Source organism: Phascolarctos cinereus, unplaced genomic scaffold (assembly GCF_003287225.1).
Source record: "Phascolarctos cinereus isolate Bilbo 61053 unplaced genomic scaffold, phaCin_HiC Scaffold_2;HRSCAF=192, whole genome shotgun sequence".
Taxonomy (NCBI): Eukaryota; Metazoa; Chordata; class Mammalia; order Diprotodontia; family Phascolarctidae; genus Phascolarctos; species Phascolarctos cinereus.
This window is the reverse complement of record NW_027555625.1, coordinates 364,077,116-364,094,263: the sequence shown is the minus strand read 5'-3', so window position 1 is coordinate 364,094,263 and position 17,148 is coordinate 364,077,116. Positions and strand designations below refer to the sequence as shown.

Genomic DNA, 17,148 nt, shown 5'->3' with positions numbered 1-17,148 from the left:
AATGAATAAATCATGGATCTGTATATGCCAGCCCTGGAGCCTAGCATTAGGGGTGTACCCACCAAAAAGTAGAAATAGCCAGAAAGTTAGTGATGGGAGGATAACAACCACCAAGACTGAAATATCAAATATTTCAAGCTTAAAAGCCTCAATACAAAGCTCAGAGAGCATATTAATAAATTAACAGATAGGAACCTAAACCCATAAAGAAAGGTGAGTAGTGTGTTCTCGAAGAGAAAGTTGTGTGTGTGTGTGTGTGTGTGTGTTTTTAACAAATATGAAACAAAGGACAATGAACAAGTGCCTGATGAAATAAATATATTTTCTGGGTGCCCAGTGGATTATGGAACAACACCAAAAAGGAATTCCAAAATTGTTCAAATGAAAAATGATATCCATAAAAAAGAAATTAATAATGGCTGGAATTTAGAACTTGGAGTTCTCAATATGGATTTTTAAAAGCCTAATTATCAGATTAGACTATAAAATAAATCCACAATAGGGGATCTCTCTAAAGAAGTAGAGATAGATTAAAAGGTATAAAATCTAAAAGTTCTGTAGTGGAGCAAGATCTGGCAGAAACAAAGAAAAGTTTAAAAATGCTGAAAGAACACAGTCTAAAATGTCTGCTCTTGAAGCTAGGATGCATGGAAATAAATAATTGAAAGATTATAGGTGTCTCAGAAGAACATGACAAGTTTTTAAAACCCTGAATACCATAGGGCAAGAAATAATATTTTTGAAAGCTTCTTAGAGCTTCTTAATCTTCGCTACAAAACATCAGTCAAACAAATCTACAGATTGCCTCCAGAAATAAAAAAAAAAGAAAACTCCAATGTATACAGTAATTAAATTGAATACTTTCAAATTTTGCAAGCAGCCAGGAGAAAGACCTTCTAATACAAAGGAAAGGACATTAGAATAATGCAAGATTGTTCTGCAGCCACAAGAAATTACAGTAAGGAATGGAATAGTTTTTTTTTTTCTAAAAAGCGCAGGAACACTTGCTGCAATGCTAAATGACATCTTACAAATTTGAGCCTAATTATCAATAAAAAAAAATGATTGAAGCATTTGAGGCATTCTAGGAAGAGGGGTAAAGATAGGGGAGAGTACAATATTTAACTTGAAAGTATCTCAATGAAACACAAGAAAAGTAAATAAATTATGCCATGTATAAAGCTTCAAAACAAGAGAAAAAATAAACTAGGTAAGGAGGTTAGGGGGGGAAAAAGATCATCAAGAAAAAAAGGACACACATGGGTAAAGATATAATAAGACTTTAAAGAAACAGGGCAAGTAAAGATGGAGGAGCAAAATAGATACTGATTATAGATTAAATCCTATGACTTGCCTATAGGCGAAATCAGTAAAAGTAGAAAAATACATAAATGTGAAGAGGAGAGGTAGAGATCGGAAGGGAATGAATGATGCATCCCTGTGAAGTCCATATGTAGGGAAGGGATGGTGATTCCTCTAATCTTTTGTCAAGTATGGGAGCTACGTGAGAATGAGAGAGGTGTCCGAAAGGAGAGATTAAATCTAGGGCCTGGTGGGACCCTATCACCCAGTAAGATTGTGGGGTGGGCTGACAAAGAGTACTTATGGAGGAAAAGATATGTACCTGTAGTAGGAGATAGGGATCACATGATATATTTAGTCTGGGGACGTTTGGTGCATTTGGAAGCCACCTGCTTTGAGAGAGTGCTGTAGTTCCATCAGCAGCATCCTGTCATGAGAGGAGGTACCTTCTAGAAGTATCTGTCACACAGACTGGGGAACAGGTAGAGAGGAGGGGGAGGATATACCCAGAAATTGGAGGGCATGGTCTTTGGGAATAAAACTGATCTTGAGGATGGCAGGAAATTGGACTGGGTCACATGAGATGAAACTTAATCATTTCTACCACTCAGCTCTCCCCCTGTCTAATGCCCTTAGAGCTGACTTAATGATAAGACTACTGTTGTCTAACATCTACAATGTGTTATTTCTGTGTGGATAATTCCCAAGGAATCAAATAGAATTCACTTCTATAAAACTTCTTATGAATCTTTAGGTATATAAGATAGGAACAGGCAGAACTTGCGACATCAACAGTACAGGAAATTCCCAGATGAGCAAACTCTCTCTGATGATACAAGTGGACTCCTTCCTGCAAATGATCATTGCCCAGAGCTCTGCCTTAAGTGGCTCCTGTGAGGACAAACAGCCAGTAAGTATCACTCATCCTGACTTTAAGCCTAGCACTCTATAGACCATGCCACATGGACTCTCAGTTGACTGTCTCGGGCCCTCTTATGAGTCTTTAGGTAGATAGCTACAGCCAAAAGAAAAGGAATGTTTCAGTTGGTGTCAAGCATACCGGGACAATCAAGTGTAGCATTTTCAGGGTACCTATACACTATGTGCCCAGCAGTATGCTAAGTGAATGAGAGCTTCACAAAAAAAAAAAAGTGTAGGAAATGTTCCCTTACCTGAGAGATCTTATAGTCAAATTAGGGGGAAAAAAGACTAGAACACATGAATCAATAGTACAAGTAGTGCTTGTCAGAGCTGGAAAAGGTCTTAGTTTTCTTCTCTGTAGAATAAGTTAGTAGAATTCTATATTCTTTAAGTCCTAGACACAAGAAATGGTGTAGCCAAAGCAAATCAGCAAATTAGTGCAGGCCTGGATATAGAACCCAGGCATCCTGATTCCTAATTTGGTGCTCCTACTGCTATAGCAGGTTGCCTTTTATGAGATATATTATATACTGTAAAATTGTGAGTTCAGTGGTACAACTTCCAAGTGTAAAGTGCTATGTTAAGAGAATAGAGATTAATGAGAGCTAAAATAGTAATGGAAAGGTTCAAGGAGAAAGTACAGCTTAAGATGAGCCTTGGAGGGTAGGCAGAATATGAAGAAATGGAGATTATTTCAAAGCAGGTTTTTTTTTTACCCCCCTGCGTTTCTCTGGATGAAAGATAGTACATATGAGCAAAATTAGTCCATAAACATTTAAGCATTTACTTTATACCAGGTACTGTTCTAAGTGGGAGGAATACTGAAAAAAAAAAAAAAAGCAAAAGTCCCTGCCTTTAAGGAACTTACATTCTAGTAGGGGAGACATGAAAATAACTAGATCGATAGAAGAAATATACAGAGTACTCCGAAAGGGGAAGCCATTAGCAACACAGAAAAAAAAAAAGGCCTGAACTTGAAGAATTTTTAAAAAATTATTTATTTATTTTTAGTTTTTTAGTTTTCAACATTCAATATTCACTTCCATAATATTTTGAGCTCCACATTTTCTCCCCATCTCTTCCCTCCCCCCACCCCAAGACAGCTTGCAATTTGATATAAGTCTATGTATACATTCATGTTGAACTTATATTCACATTAGTCATGTTGTAGAGAAGAATTAGAGCCAATGGGAGAAACCACGAGAAAGAAGAAACAACCAAAAAAAGAAAAAAAAAGATAGAACAAATAATATTCTTCAATTTGCATTCAGACTCCATAATTCTTTTTTCTGGATGTGGATAGCATTTTCCATCGTGAGTCCTTTGAAATTGTCTTGGATCCTTGAATTGCTAAAAAAGAGATAAGTCTGTCAGAGTTGGTCATCACACATTGTAGCTGTTACTGTTGAACTTGAAGAATTTGAGCTGTCTTGGTAGAAGCCAGGGAAGATAAGAGGAAGATAAGGGTACAATGCTTTCCAAGCATGGGGGACAGCCTATGTAAATGGATAGACACTAGAGATAGAATGTGATGTTCAAAGAAGTAAAAGTAGGCTAGTAGACTGCATTATAGAGTAAGGTAAAGGAAATAAGTTATTTAAAAAAAAAAAAGGAAGAGGCAGCTAGGTGGCACAGTGGAGAAAGCCCTGGCCCTGAAGTCAGGAGGACCTGAGTTCAAATCTGACCTCAGACCAAACACTTGATACTTACTAGCTGTGTGACCCTGGGAAGTCACTTAACCCCAATTAAAAAAATTTTAAAGGATTGAAAGGTAGGAAGGGGCCAAGTTATAAAGAATTTTAAATGGGATTAATTCATTTTGTAGACTATGTCAATGAAAATGCATATAAATAAATTTATACAAATGAGAGCCAGTGTGACCACAGTCCCTCCACACCTTACTACTAGATGTTCTTCACAAGTTGTTGTAAAAAACCATGATCTTGAAATCCATGTTGTAGCAGTAACACTCTCTAGACTTGGATGAACTGTTTCTCATGGACGAGTCCAATTTCTGGCCCATATTTGAAGTCTTTCCAGCTTTCCATTGGAGTAGTCTCTAAAAAGTCAAGGTTACAAGAACTTTAGCAGAGGAGCTAGTCCTTTCAGAAGCAGCACGATATCATAAAAGAACATTTGATTTGGAGTCCTTTCTCTCCAGACCTTTATGTTCAAATGTTGTTTCTGCCACCTCCTACCTTTTGGACCTCATTTTCCTTATCTGTTGTTTCATCTATGCCTTCAAGAAGCATGGGATTTTTGAAGAGGATCAATGTCATCATGATGTTGGAGTAAAATAGTGAATGATGGGTGATGACTTGCTTGTGAATTGGATTTAAGCGAGTCAGAGTTTCACAAAGTCCTCAGCCTCACTCTCCCTTCCAGAGTCATAGAAGTCCAGTGGCAATAATAAAGTCAAGATGACCAGAGATGGCCCAGTGTGCAGTGGATGACGTTGGTGTTTTCCATGTCTGATCAAGCTCTAAGTGCTCCTCAGTGCCTGCTTCAAACACTTTTATGGCCATTGGAACAAATTGTTCTCATTTGTCCATTCTGCCAGGGGAAGTCTTCACATGCTTGGGGCAGACATCCTCTAAATGTCTGATGGGTTTGAGGCCTGTTGGTTACCCTCCACCTAGTTTAGCCCATCTGCTGAGATGATTTTACTAGGGCAAAAAATATATATGTACACACATACGTGTATATGCACATATACACATATACATACACTGGGGTATACATGTATGTGTTTATGTGTGTATACATGTACATATGCATGTATATATATGTGTGTGTGTGTGTGTGTGTATACACACATTTATGTAATGTATTTATATTATGTATATGGTTCCTTCTCTCTCTCATCCTATAATATTATTAAATCTTCTCAGAGCACCTGGGATCTAGCCTTTGCCTACATCAAATAATACATATTGGTTTATATACCATATCCCTCTTGTCCCTCCTCATTAAATTCCAAGCTTCTTAAAAGATAGGTGGATGTTTTTAAATCCAGTGTCTACCACAAGATCTCACATAGAGTATGTGCTAAATAAATGTTGTATAAATTGAATTGAATTTTAACAATACCATTTTATTTAAAAATTATGGTTCGGGGTACTTAAGAAAGTGGCGAAAACCCACGTATAGCCCTCAGGCCTGTAAATTCCCTCTGTGGCATCTCTAGCAATTCAGCCATCACCCTGTTGATTGCAGCAGCACAATAGTTAAAGATTCAGTATCTCTAAGGTCCAGTGTCACCTCACATCTAGCCTCAAATATAGTCCCTTCCAGGTCATAAGCATCCTTTCTACCTCTTCAAACAAAATGCTCTTATTTTATTGCCCCTGTTATTGATGGGCCTGATGTGGAAGGAGGAGGAGAAGGAGAAGTATGCAAACCCACTTAGGGGCCCTCAGAAACAGATCAAGTAATGAAGCAAATTATAAGGTGAGGAGGTCCATGGGATCAAATAATCCTAGATTTAGAACCTGGGGAGTGTCTTAGAGACTATTAAATGCAACCTCTCATTTTATTGGTGAGAAAATTGAGGCATAAGGTGGTCACGTAACTTGCCCAGAGCCACACTGCTAGTGAGTATAAGAGGAAGGATTTGAACTCTGTTCTTCCTGATCCCAAGTCCAGTGTCTTCTCCACTACTCCACACTGATTCTATGGTGACATAATCACATTTTCAAATATTTCCTGAAAATGCTCCAAGAACTAAATAACTGTTTTCCTCCTATAACATTTCCCCTCAACATACCATGTGTCATCAGTCTGAGGTTAGTGGGAGAGGGAAGAGGACAAATACGTTCTCCATTCCTCTGCTTTCCGGACAAAGTGGGTATGGTGAAAGCCCATTTTCCACCTTCCAACACCCTCTCCTGTCATTTCTTCATTCTTTGCCACCAACAAAATCCCAGTTTTGATTCTTAAATGCCTTTGTCATTATGAAACTCACCTGGTACAGAATTTTCCTCTTTGGGGTCCAGGCAAAGTGTCCCTACTACCTTTTGTCTTCCACTCCTCCACCTCCACCCAAAGGACTAGTTCCACACTGTTGGTGGCATGGTTAGAAACCACTGCCACCAGTTGAAAAGTTAATTATGGATTGCCTCTTGAAATAAAGCATAAGTTTTATTAGAAGTTTAAGATAAATAAAAACAGCTGGAGGGAAAATCCCATTAAACTGCTGTGATGAGGGCCATTATGTCCTACTTAGAGTAAACATCATAAATATGTATATACATATATATGTATATATGTGTGTGAGTGTATATATATATATGTATATATATTCTTCTAAAAAGCCTAAATCTACTATGTAAAAGTCTCTGGCTTTTTCATGTGCAAAAGAAAAGATGAAAGGGGAATTTGCTTAAAACTATGTGTTGAAAACTCAGATCATGAGAGCTTAAAAAAGTACATTTTGATTTTTCCTCTTTTCAGACCTCACTCCACCTCATCCCACTCCCATTCATATTGTACCCAGTTTAACTCTTTAATGTAGCTATTGTGACTGCTAATCAACATCCCCTTTACATGATGAAAAAGAACATTTCTCTCCTTGGGTGTTTAGGAATTATTAAAATGGCCTAAGCATCTCTTCAGTGATACATAAGTCCTTTATGCAGAATGTAATTTAATATTTGGGTACTATCAGAAATATATATTTGTTAAATCTAGAAAACATATTCCAGCATATCAATCAGATGCTGTTACAGAAGAAAATAATGACAATAATAATGGTCACTGTTGTCATTCAGTTGTTTTAATTGTGTCTGACTCTTCATGATCTGATTTGGGGTTTTCTTGGCAAAGATGCTTGAGTGGTTTGTCATTTACTTCTCCAAGTAACTTTATAGATGAGGAAACTGAGACAAATAGGGTGAAGTGACTTGCCCAGGGTCACATAGCTAGTAAGTATCTGAGGCCAGATTTAAATGGAGGAAAATGAGTCTTCTTGACTCCAGACCTGGTACTCTATCCATTGTGCCACCTAGCTGCCATAGTAATGGTCACTACGGCTTACATTTCTATAGTGTTTTATTTTTCACAAAGCACATTCTTTACAACAATCCCAGGATGAAAACAGGATAAATATTATTATCTCAACTTTACAGATAAGAAACTTGAAGCTTACGAAACTTGAAGCTCAATTTTTCAAGGATCTCTATTTTCCCTAGCATGGGAACTACCTTCATTGATGCTAATCACAGCCTCTCTATTATTTAGCACATAATTTTTAATAATCATTGTGCCCCCAAAAATATATGACTTATCCATGATAATGCCATAGTGAAGGGCAGAGACAGAATTTGATCCCTGACATTTTGCTGATGAGTCAAACATTCTTATCATTAATGTTTATTTCACTGTGTAGGGAGGTGGATGTCCTTGAAGAGATGAAGTCCAGAAGTTGAAATTCAGGAGCAGTAATCAGCAACCACCACTAACATCAACTGAGCAATGAATTCCTAGGAGAGATAATTTGGTCAGCATCACTATGTGCCATCATACAATGGAAAGATCACTGGCTTTGGGGTCACATGACTGGCTTCAAATCTCACATCACATAATTATAACTTGTCTGACTTTAGACAAGTCACTCAGTCTCTCTGGGCTTCGATCTCTTCATCTGTAACATGACAGGATTTGATTAGACAGCCTTTGAGTTCCTTTCCACCTCTAAAGCTGAGTTCCTATGACCAGAAGTCATCACAAGAACAGAAAAGCAAAATGCCTTGCTGAGGTTATTGGTACCTAACCTCTAAGTCAGCATAAGTTGACCAGCATAACTAATGCTGAATTCCCAAAACATAACAAGATAGCATCTTTTGTAACTTCAAGCATCACATAACAAAAGTGTGGTGGAAATGGCGTTCAAGCTGCACTCAGGAGACCTGGATTTGTTCGACCACTAGTTATCTATGTGACCATGATCAACTCCCTTCTCTCTGAATCTCAGGTTCCAGCCCTTAGCACAGGGCCTGGAACATAGCTGTTGCATAATAAAGACTTGTTGACTTGATTTTGTAAAAGAAGGTTAATAATAATTCCACTGCCTACATCCTGGGATTGTTAGGGAAAAAAGCACTCCATAACTATAAAGACCTCTTTCTCACTCTCAAAACCAATTATCAAATATTGATCATGTTCCCAGAAGTTGAACCCTGCAGTGTGCCAATTACAAAAGATAGTTTGTGATCTCACTTCAATTTCTCAAGGATCTCTATTTTCCCTAGCATGGGAACTACCTTCATTGATGCTAATCACAACCTCTCTATTATTTAGCACATAATCTTTAATAATCATTGTGCCCCCAAAATGTAATATCCTGTGACCAACATGATGATACATCTCTCCAAACTTAATGAGTTTGATAGGGAACATAAGTACACTTCTTCACTAAATCCATACTCTTGGTATGTTCACTTAATGAGACCTGCCAATAATCCTTTAGATCAGTGGTGTCAAACTCACATAGAAACAAGGGCCACTAAAACATACAAAAAGACTCCTGCAGGCCACATTTTATTTGTTTTTTTTTTTGTTTGTTTGTTTGCTCTTTGTTTTGAAGAGGGCCAGTGACATCACATGGTGATGTCTTGACTTGTGCATGAATTAGATTTAAGTGAGGCAGAATCTCACAAAGTCATCAGACTTACTGTCCCTTCCAGTCATGGAAGTCCAGTGGCAAGACAAAAGTAGGACATCTGGCAATGGTCCAAAGTGCAGTGGATGACCACAGCATCTTTGATGTCTTACCAAGTTCTAAGCGCTCCACAGCACCTGTTTCAGCTGCCTTCAAGGCCGTTGGAACAAATTGTTCTTATCCACCCATTATGCCAGATGAAGTCTTCACATGCTTGGGGTAGACATCCCCCTAACTCACTGATGACTTTGAGGCCTGTCAGTTACTTTCAAACTGGTTGTTCAGGGAGGACTAGTATCTATGGTATGAGGGCTGCTGAGCCCTTTTGAAGGCTGCTCATCCACCTCATTCACCCATCTCTCACCTGTGGCTTCAAGAAGCTGTAGCTTGGGCAGTGGCCACACCTAGGTAAAACTGTCTCAGCTGACAGTTAAATTATGTTGCAAGCTACATATTAACTTAGTAAACAACACATTAACATTATCTCTGTCCTATTATATTTTTATTTTGTTAAATATTTCTCAAATATATATTTAATCTGGTTTAAGGCCGTAAGAGTGGTTGAATGATGCAAGTGGGTATTTGACATCTTTGTTTTAGATGAAAATGTGCCTTCTTTGAAATATTCTGATCATATGACCCTTTTGTTGTTGTTCTTCACTTGTTTCAGTCAGGTCTGACTCTTCATGACCCCAGTTGGGGTTTTCTTGGCAAAGATACTGGAGTGGTTTGCTGCTTCCTTCTCCAGCTCACTTTACAGCTAAGGAAGATGAGGCGAACAGGGTTAAGTGACTTGTCCAAGGTCACACAACTAGTGTCTGAGGCTGGATTTGAGCTCAGCTATTCCTGACTCCAGGCCCAGCACCCTACCTACTGTGCCACCTAGCTGCCCTGATTGTAAGGTATGTGTGCATCAATACAAGTCTGGTACCAATTGCTTGTCTGGCAACCATATCTAAATTGACAGTGACAGAATGGGATGCAATGAAAAGATTAATGAATCCCATTGAAATTCAGTGTAGTGTGGTGGTAAGAGTATTGGAAATGGAGTGAGAAGACTGAGTTCAAGCCTCAGATCTATAATTTACTAACTGTGGGGCTTTTGACAAGTTACTTTCCCTTTCAGGGCAGCAGTTTTTATGCTCAACCATATTGCTATTTGCTGTAACTTGTGAAGGTCTTATCACATGATTACCACTTTCTATCATGTTTGTGGGACAAAGGATAGTCTATCAGCCTGATTGAAATCTTCAGTTCTGCTTTCTCATTCTGCAGTGATAAAATGCATTAGGCAAGAAAGATATCTAGATCAGTGGTTCTCAAACTTTTGGGTCTCAGGACCTCTTTTATTGTTGTTCAGTTGTTTCAGTCATGCCTTACTCTTCGTGACCCCATTTGGGGTTTTCTTGGCAAAAATACTGGAAAGGTTTGCCATTTCCTTCTCCAGAGAACTTCTTTAGATTCAACAATTAGTGAGGACCCCCTCCACAAGCTGTTGTTATATATAGGTTATGTCTATCAGCATTTACTATATTTGAAATTAAAACATCTTAGTACTATTATGAAAAAAGAAATAGTCTGACACTTACTAGCTGTGTGACCCTGGGCAAGTCACTTAACCCCAATTGCCTCACCAAAAAAACAAAAAAAAATTAAGACAAAAAAAAAAGTAGTCTGGGAGATCCCCAGAGGTCTTTGGGCCACACTTTGAGAGTACTGTCTTAGATGTATGTCACCAAAATTGACTGATGTAGATTGATATTGAAGATTATTAATTCCTAATGTGTGTCTATGCAATAGGTTTCTGGTCATATGACATTACACTGTGAGCCAGAGGTTAGCTGTTAATACTGGATTTGGGCTGTGTTTATGCTGTAGTGTTTCAGTGAGTAGCTGTCCTTTAGCAAACAGTTTTGGGAAACATAGGCCACCATGTTAAGGGATAAACTGAGGATATAGGAGTAGAGATACACATGCTACCCTATAATTAAAAGGAATGTACAAAAGACAGTACCAAGGGGTCTTTAACACCAGACTAACTGTTAGCAGTATTTCTCTTGACACCAGTCAGAGCACCTTTGTGGCTGTTTCTAAGAATGGTCACAAAGTCACCTGGATCTTGTCTAGATCATGGGATTGTCTGTGGTGATATCCAGTCCTATCTCCACATCACTCTTTTGTATGAGTTGTATAAATCATGAAGATTTTTCAGGGCTGAAATAAATATGAGGCAATCAGGCTTTTTTTTCCCCCTTTTTTCTTCCCCCCACCCCCAAATGCTGCTATCCCTGGGGGATGTTTATGCCTCTTGAGTATCATACTTCTCCACCTCTCCCATCTGACCAAAAAACTTTTTCACCTATCCTGTCCTCTCAGGTTTCTGCACATCACCAACGATGCCAGATGGAAAGTCAAATATCAGAATACAAGTCAAGGCTCCACTCACCCTAATTGTCCTAGGCCCTCTGTCCTTTTGACCTCTCTTTCCACCATGTTCTCTCTGCAACAGCCTTCTATGATGAAGCAACTCCCCTTCACCTACATCTCTTCCTTTCGTATTTCTTCCATCTTCTGGTGCTCGCTAAAACCTGACCTTCTCTCTTGGTACCTTATCCAAGGCTGGATGCTTCTTTTCTCACATCACTGGCACACAGGGCCAAGAGGACTAATTAACACACTCCTTGTTTTCCACAGCCTCTTCAAAATAATATCTCTGTACCTGAGTTCAAATCCGGCCTCAGACCAAACACTTGACAGTTACTAGCTGTGTCACCCTGGGCAAGTCACTTAACCCCAATTGCCTAAAAAATAAAAATTTTAAAAAATTAAAATAATATCTCAACAATCACTAATACTCTTTTAAATGTAACTCTATTTATCATGTCAACATTCTTGTTACTATCACTTAGGCCCTAGATTCTACCTGGATTCTAGGGAATACCTTGTCATTCATTCCTCCCCATTAAATGTAGCACCTGACTTTCTACCCCAACCCCTGCTTCTTTCCCATATCTGCAGCCTCTTTAGCTTCCATGGCCGGTGCCTCAGTCTACCACAACTATATATTCTATTGTTCCCCACCTACGAGTAAGTGAATTAGTTCCAGGTGCTGGAATTCCTAATTATGTCTCTGAAGATTTGAGTAGGAGTATTGACAGTGGGACTGGAGCAATGGGAACATTTCATATGCACTTATCCATAGATTAAGTGTTCTCTGAAGAGTCTTGTTTTTCTACTTATTGAAGATGTATCCTGGTAGACAGGCAGTAGCCGGGAGCAGTTAGAGCACTGAATTCAGATTTCACAGATTTGTGGAATATTAGGCTCAATCTTCACCGAAATAAGAGTCCCTTCTACAGCACACCTGACAAGCAGTCATCTAGCTTTTGCTCTAATGCAGTGAAAACCACTATCTCCAAAGGCAGCCCATTCCACTTTAGGATAACTCTAATTGTTAGAAAAGTTTTCCTTATACCAAGCCTAAAATAACTTTTTTATAACTTCTACTCCTTCTTTCTAATTCTGCCCCGTGGAGCCAACAATAATTTTGCAGGGTGGGGAAGGAGACTGGATCTCCCTATCTCACACAATCTCACTGCTGATTGGCACAGACATTTTGACCTGCTGCATTTTTTCTAACCTGAATCAGATCACCCCTCTTTAGGCATCCTGGTGGCTCTTCACTCCCTGGAGGATCACCATGGAGGTGCTGGACTGACTACAGACACCTGCAGCCTTTGCCGTGCAATTCAGAACTCCGGAACTCAAGCAATCCATCCTACCTCACCCTTCCCCAGCAGCAGTGACTACAGGCCAGCACAGCTAGCCAAGCAGAATGATTCTAATGCCTCTTCCACATGACAGTCCAACATATACTTAAATAAACTTATCATTCTTCCCTCCTTCTCCCTGCCTCACAAGTCTTCTCCAGGCTAAACATAATTTCCTTTAAATGATCCTCATAGGAACTGAACTTGAGGCCCTTTACTATCCTGATGGGTCTCTGTTGAATAATTCTTTCCGGTTTATCAGTTGAACTCATTGCCCAGAGCTCAGCATAATCCCGGAGCTATGGTCTAAGACTGCAGCAAAGAACACTGGGCTGTCATCTCCCCAGTCTTGGAGGGCTAGTTAATTAATGCCTCTCTGAAAAATATCTGCTGAAGTGTTTCCTTCTGTCCCAATTAGAATAACAATGACAGCAGAAACAATAAGAGCTAACATGTATATTTTATGTTGTTGTTTAAAAAGTGAATTGCCTCATAGAATTTAGAACTGGGAGGAAAGGACCTATAGATCCATAAATTTTACAGATAAGGAAACTGAGTCCCAAAGCAATTATATAATATGACTTAACCAAGATTATGTGGCTGGTAAGTTACAGAGCTAGGGTGGAAGTAAGGTTCTTTAATTACAAGTATAATGGTAATGTGATTGGAGGAAGCTGTACTTGACAGTGTTGACGTAAACAATCTTACCAACCATTTTTTTTAATAGTAAAAAAGCTACTATCATAGCTAACAACACATAGATTGGGCTTTCACATCACAGAAATAATGAGAATGTAGGCAATGGAGGAGAATAGGAGGAGAATGATGACATTTCAAGAAATGGACAATTAAAAGAATTTTAGATATCGGGTAGAATAAAAAGGGAGAGACATAGATTGGTGGAAATCTCAACAAATATCTCTGATAGGGATCTAATAGTTATGTAGGAAATTAACACAAATATATCAAACTAAGGACCATTCCTCCAAGGATATAGCGGTCAAGGATGTGAACAGATAGTTCTCAAAAGTAAATTTGGAAGGCACAAATAAACATTTGAAGGAATACTTGAAACCACCAACAATAAGGTAACTATAAATCAAAACAAATCTAACATTTCAATTTACACCCTGAAAATGGCAAAGATGACAAAAAATAAAACTAGTCAATGTTGGAGGAGCTTCAGAAGGATAGGCACCATTAACCATTATAGAAAGCAATTCAGAATTGTGCTAAAAAGTAACTGGAATGTCCACGTTCTGGCTAATTTTTATTATAAGGGACAACTCTCTGGATAGGAGAGGGTAAAGGATATATTAGGAAATGAAAATAATGTAAAATTGATGTTCTAAGTAATTTGTTAAAGTATATTAGAGAACCTTGAAGGAAAATCCACATGTTAGACATTAGGCTCTTTTGATTTACTTAAATATTTTTTTTTCCTCTAACAATTGAGACAAGGGAAGCAGAAAGTACATACCCTTGTGATTCTCACTGGAGAATGAGGGTGATGCTATAACATATTTTCCTAGAAATAAAGTTGCTCTTACATCCTGCTTTATGCTGACAACATGAATTGTGTGTAATACCTCTTTTGATCCTCCCCAAAACCTTGGAAGGCAGGTGTTGCTGGTATTATTATTCCCATTTCAAAGACGAGGAAACTGAAATGGAAGGGGAGCTCATACTTTGCCTACACTGAATTACTGAGTGGCAAAGCTAGGAGTCTTATTCCACTTCAATTGATTCTCTGGTGCAGTAAAACAAGTAAGAGATCTGGAGTTAGGGGAGCTGGGTTTGAATTCCCACTGCCTATAGGACCTCAAACAAGGCACCTAATCTCTCTGAGAATCTGCCTCTCTCTCTGGAGAATGAAGGGGTTGATGAGGTTATCTCTCTAGGATTTAAATCCTGTGACTCCACATGTAGGACTCATTCGCCTCTGTTGGGCTGATTTTCTCCTTCTAAATAATCTGATATGGAACACCAATTACCCAGACAGGTGTCTCAGCCAGGCAGGCCTCTGGACGGGACCAGCTCTCAAAGTATTCTAAACCTCGTTAGTCTGCCAATAAATAAAATATTACAGAATCTCCCCATAAAAGACAGTGAGGGAAAGGCAACAGAAAAAGTACTCTTCAGACTAGCTGGGCTTGCTTCAGGGGTGAAAAGGTAAATCCAGTGGGATTGCTTGTGCTTTTCCACCCCTCTAAGTTCTAACAGTGGAAGTGTTGGGAGTACAACCCACGTGAGGCCACAAAGCTGCAGTCAGGATTCAGAGTTTCTGATGACTGTCAGGGAAGGTGCTTTTATGAAGCAAACAGTCTGAAACATAGATAGATCTAGATGCAGTAAATAAGGCCAAATCTGCCTAAAGATGGGCCTCAATTTGCCAACATTTTCTGGCATCCTGAATCCTGCTCTGAGTGTCTCACTCACTGTTAGAAATGGATTTGCAATTGAAACATGATAAATGCATTATTAATGCCAGAAGCTATTCTGGTAATAATATATGTTTATTTTATTGCAGTCTGAAGTTTTTCATGAAGGAAAAGAAAAAAAAAGAAAGGAAGGAAGGAAGGAAGGAAGGAAGGAAGGAAGGAAGGAAGGAAGGGAGGGAGGAAGTAAAGAAGGAAGAGAAAGAGAGAGGAGGGAGAAGAAGGAAGGAGAAAGAAAAAAGAGAAAGAAAGAAAATAGAAAAGAAAGCAATTGAAAGAAAGAGCAGGAAGTAAGAAAGGAGGGGAAGGAGGAGGGAAAGAGGGAGAAAGGGAAAGAAAGAAAAGTAAGAAATAGAAAAAGAAAGACAGGGGAGAAAGAGAAAGGAAAAAAAGAAAGTTTTTTTTCTTTTTTTTCTTTTTCTTTCTTTTTTTTTTTTTAATGTGTTTGCCTTCACGGCTTCGGAGTTCTTGCTAATTCCATCTGTCCACAACAGAGCCATCAGAACGGAGAGAAAAAGCATTTCCATATGTGCAAATTAGCATCTAGCCTCTCTTAATCTGTGCAGTGGTCCTCTGAAGTAGATGGCAAACATGCCTGCCAAACCCACTAATGGCATTCAAATAAAGGACTTTATTGGCTTTAACTGCCATGATTTTTTTTTCCCTCCTTCAACTTCAAGTATGTCCCCAACCCCCTCTGCGTCCCCCCATCTCCTCCCCCAAGTCATTTTCCTCTTACTCCAATTGTGCCCGTTTGCCCTTCTTCCAGTAAACAAAGGACATGAACAGTATCACTTTCTTAATGTAATCCCCCTTCCCTCCCGACCCACACATTTCTCTCTTAATGAAAACCGTACCTTAGGTATGGCAGTATGGTCACCCTGAACATTAGCTCCTCCTTTCCCAAGACCCTCCTTTCTGGATACTAAACTGTTGCTGGTATGATCTGAGCTATTCTATAAGAGGCCAGTGTGTTTGGAGTGAGGTCCAAATATTAAGTGACTGCATCAGTTGCTTGGTTCACTTGTGATTTTTAAAAATATTATTAGCGCTATTATGGATGTATAAAATGTCAGGAGTAGAAAGAATTGACATTTTCAGAAGTGGAGGTTGAACTTAGAGATCATCTATTTGAATTTCTTCATCTGAGAAATGAAGAAATTAAATCTTGGAAGGGAAAGTGACTGGGCCAAGGTTGTACAACAAATTAGTGTTATGGATAAACCTCAAACCTACATCTCCTGATTTTTTATCCATGATATAACATGCTGATTGTTCTCTCTTTTTTCGTAGATGGATCACTGTACTCAGGGTCAGAAAAACTGAATTAAAATATTGGTTTGGCCACCAATTAGATGTGTGACTTTGGGTAATGTGGCTAGCATCTTTGAACCTCAGTTTCCCCATGTATAAAATGGGATAATAATACTATCAGAGCCTAGCTCATAAAGTTCTGGAGAGAAAAATTCTCTGTGAATTTTATGGTGTTTAGTCACTCTCATATAAGTAAATTTTCACTTTTCATGTTTACAGAAATACGAGAAGCTACGGACTGCAGACTCTCATAAATTGGATCACGGCCACTTTCAGAGAGATAGGGGAATGAGTCGCTACTGGAAAAGAAACTCTATAGAAGAGCTCCCTGCTTCTCCTGGCCAGCCATTTCTCTCCTCCAGTGCTATTTCAACCCACCTTTTTGTTTTGCTAGGTGTAGCACACTTCATGGCACCACAATACACCAACTGGGAGAACACTTTAGTAGGCAGCTAGGTCGCAGATTAAATAGAGCACTGGGACTGGAATCAGAAAGACCTGAACTCAAATACAACCTAAGATAATTACAAGGTATGACCCTGGACAAGTCACTTAACCTCTGTCTCTATTTTCTTGACTGTAAAATGAGGACAATAATAGCACCAACCTCCCAGAGCTATGAGAATCAAATTAGATTATATTTGTGAAGTGCTTAGGACAGTGCCTGGCATACAGCAGGAGCTTAATGTTTGTCTCCTTCCTTCCACACCCCTTGTTCTGGCTCACAGTTGGATAGAGAGCTGGA

At 38.9% G+C, this 17,148-nt stretch overlaps 1 long non-coding RNA gene across 6 annotated transcripts in view; it reads left to right on the top strand.

Moving 5' to 3' along the window:
* The window catches only part of LOC110222410 (uncharacterized), a 156,566-nt gene that overhangs the window by 128,927 nt on the left and 10,491 nt on the right, over positions 1-17,148 (top strand). For 4 of the 6 annotated variants that reach the window (XR_013484855.1, XR_013484856.1, XR_013484854.1 and 1 more), the window contains 4 exons: positions 2,057-2,212; positions 7,610-7,720; positions 9,552-9,783; positions 12,546-16,934. This is a non-coding gene — a long non-coding RNA (uncharacterized LOC110222410). The remainder of the gene's footprint in view (positions 1-2,056; positions 2,213-7,609; positions 7,721-9,551; positions 9,784-12,545; positions 16,935-17,148) is intronic. The other 2 variants (XR_013484857.1, XR_013484858.1) reach the window with 2 other exon arrangements.